Below are 3,655 nucleotides of genomic sequence, written 5' to 3' on the forward strand. Positions count from 1 at the left end.
TCTGGGTTTCAAGAGGAAAAACTTTAATAAGAAATTCACATTCTTCTCCTAAGAAAGATCTTAGATGTGATGCAACTGTTTGCAGGGACATGAATATCTACAACTTTCTAGAGATTTTCCCATTAGATTAATGTATTGAAATAAGCAAAAGCTTTGACATTAACAGCTCTGCTGAGTTGTCTCTCTTTTTCAAAATCAGAATAACAGGATTAGATGATCACATAAAACTGCGTGGGGGTGAGTCCCTGATTCTGGTGGATTCTTCCACTCAGGCTTGGTGAAGCGCTTCCGGGTCTGCACTGGCTGCAGCCCCTGGTGCGATGAGGACACTGAGGCCCAGAGAGGTTAAGTGACTCGGCCAAGATCAAACAGCTAGTAAGTAGTGGAGCCAGGACTCAAACCCAGTCTAGGAACCATGTCCACTTTGTTTCCTTCAGTCCCCTTTGTGGGACTGAGACACTGTGGTTTAATCTGGATCGACCTTGTGTGGAAGAGACAGCAGCAGGAATAGCAGCATTAGACCTGGCTCCAAAGCATTGCAGAGAAAGACAACAACCTGGTTCCCATTGGCAAATCAGCCTCGGAGCACTATGTTGATGAGGAAGAGGAGGATGATGAAGACAATGAGGGTAGTGAAGAGGACTTAGAGGATGATGAGGACATGCAGGACATGAACAAGATGAATGACTACAATTAGTCACCTGATGACAGAGAGCTCAATGAAGTGGACGTGGAAGGCAAAGAACAGGATCAGGACCAGTGGGTGATCTAGGTAGACAAGGCAGTGTGCCCTCAGGGAGATTCCAGTCCAGCCCAACCTACGCTGCATCCCAACCCCCAGCCCCTGCCCACAGAACAAGCTGATGGCCCCAGTGCCTGAAAGTGCCCTTGGGCACCTCCTCAGCTGCTACCAGGATCTGGTCTCCTTGGCCTCTCCCAGGCCATCAGTCTGCACTTGAAATCCACAGAGCCTGAGCCCACTCCACCTTCCTGGACAGTACCTCACCTCTTGGTTGCCAGGTCTGGTCTCTTTCTACGTTTCTTTAATAAAGACAAAGGAGTGATTTCCTCCCCACATCCACGCCCCCCCCAAAAAAAACAACCTACTTGGAACTTGAAAGAAGATCTTAGGAAGAGTATCAGATATTTACCACTAATCAAAATTTGATAAACACCCTGAGAGCACAAGAGAATGTCGTCTCATATCAACTTTAATATCTGGTATTTAGTTTTCAATTTTTATTTCCAAGTTGCACTAGATCATTAATTAGTTATGAAGCAATTGAGTCTTATCATAATACCCTAGAAAGAAACAAGTGTAGGAGAATGCAGCACAGCCATATCTTTTTAATTTGGTGGTGAAGTATTAATAATGAATAATAATTGACATTAATGGGTACTCATAAAATAGTTATTATTTTAGCATGTTCTGAATAAAACTTATAATGTATTCCATTCGATTATTCTGTATTTCTATTCAAGAGAAGCACAAATTATGAAACTGTGTCCTGCATATTTATGTGTTTCTTTTGGCTACTCTTGTCCTCTTAAGAGCTCATTTTTATTGGGACTAAGTTTTTACTCAGCTGTCATAAGCATCCAAAAACCCTTCAAGGGGCAATTCAGAGTGGCTTTAGACAGCTATCTTTAGACTATGATCATGTTTTTCTGCCGAGTTTGTAAAATAATAATTCCCAAATGACAATAATGATTGCAATAGCCCAGCTATTCTATAAGCCACAAAACTGTGATAAAACAAAAACAATGAAATAGTACTTCCTCCAATATGTCAAGCATGAGCTTGCTTTCATTGCCCAGGAAGTCATTTGAACCTTGTTTATGCAACAATAAAAGATTATTGAATCCTGCTTTGCGTGTGTATAGCTCGAGTCAAACATCAGTTGGAGCAGTCAGTTCCTGGAATGTCTTCAGTGGAAGGCACCTGAGCCCTCACTTGCTCATGTATCCCCCACCATTGCCTGGGTGTTTCTCCCCTCGAGGTGTGATCAGCATCTGCCTGCACGCTTCCCTTGAACACTTCCCAAAGATGTGTCCAGCTGGTTGCTTTCTAAGTTTGAAGGCTTATGAAAGTCCTTAAAAATGGTTCCTAGACTGGACCTTATTCTAGATGTGGCTTGACAGGTGTAGAATATCGTTGCCTTTCTTTCAGCCAAACGATTCATTCTTGTTAGTGTAGCCTGAAAATGCATTTGTGGGTTTTGCTCACGATGTTATTGTCTTCCAGGGTGTCTGTAATCATCCCTAAATGTAGAGGACCTTTCCTTGTTTTGAAAAACAGTGACATGTTTGTGCACCTAAATCACTCATCATTACTTTGCTTGGTACACGATGAGGGTCAATCATACTGATCTACAAAGTTGGGTCATTTTTTCCCTTGAGTAAAATTTTCATTGTTTGTTTCTTTCATTAGGGGTATGGAATATCAGGTGTTAAGTTTAGTCAGCCCAGGATTTGATTTCTGGTTTATCTGTTGAGTAGCTAACTATGGGTAATTTACAAGCTTCCCATACTCCTTGCATTTTTTACTTAAAAAATGGATAAATTAGTTTGTGTCTCAAAGGATTGTTGCAATGAAGAAAATTGATAATGAATGTAAAGTGCTTACCGCAATACCTAGGGCATAATAGTTACATAATAAAAGCTGTAATTGCTTCTTTTTCAATTATTCTGGTAGCTTCCAGAGAAAATCAATTTCTTTATACCCAATCTCTGTTCCTATCCTATATTTTTCATGTATTTTGTTCTTTTTCTCTGAATCCTTAGAGTATCTCGTTATCTATTTCATTGATTTAGCTTTTTCTTTATGCCAGTTTGGATCTCTTGCTATCCAGTGCAGGCTTTAATTCTGCTTTTGTAATTTTGGTTTCCTTGAAAGCGATATGGCCTGTATCTCTGAGTTTATGTTTTCACCTCTGCTGGTATTTGCATCTCATTCTGTTATGTTTTCCATTTTCACTTGTTCTCTTGCAGAAAAAGAGACTTTCTGCTTCTTTGTCACAGGAGCCTCCCTTCTCGATTCTAGCAGGAGATGTAATTCTTAAACGTTTTTGTTCTAGTTTCTATAGTAAACACTTTTGCTACCAGAAGTTTCCTTTCTTGAGATTTTAAAAGCTCCATGTTCATTTTCACTTTACTTATTTCCGAAGAAGCAATCAGTCAACCTATGGTATTTGTCAATAGAATGAAAAAAGGGAGTCCCTTAGGCTTCACTGACCTGCTATGCAAAGGCCTGCACCAGGGATTGCCAAACTTTGTCTGTAAAGGGCCAGAGAGGAAATATTTTAGTCTTTGCTGTTGTGATTATTCATCTCTGCTGATGGAGCATGAAAGCAACCAAAACATGTAAACGAGTGGGCATGGCTCTATCTAGATAAAACTTTATTTGCAAAAACAAGCAGCAGGCCAGACCTGCTCCCGGTTATAGTTCACTGACCCCTGGTCTTGACTGTCAGTTCCTTGAAGGCAAGGAGCCTTTCTGTTTCGTTCACTTCTGTGTCTGAAGCACCCAGGACAGTTCCTAGCTCATCTGAGACCTCAGTAAATACTGATTGAGCAGCTGAATTATTATGATGAGTAGCTGGAAGAGGGAATATGCACTTCCCCTGGCCCTATTTCCTCCATCGTCTTGTGTGGA

At 40.9% G+C, this 3,655-nt stretch overlaps 1 pseudogene; it reads left to right on the plus strand.

The window, feature by feature from the left end:
• The first annotated feature begins 388 nt into the window (after positions 1-388).
• On the plus strand, positions 389-772 carry LOC105529654 (annotated as a pseudogene).
• Positions 773-3,655: the final 2,883 nt, after the last annotated feature.

This window comes from Mandrillus leucophaeus, unplaced genomic scaffold (genome assembly GCF_000951045.1).
Source record: "Mandrillus leucophaeus isolate KB7577 unplaced genomic scaffold, Mleu.le_1.0 Scaffold777, whole genome shotgun sequence".
NCBI lineage: Eukaryota > Metazoa > Chordata > Mammalia > Primates > Cercopithecidae > Mandrillus > Mandrillus leucophaeus.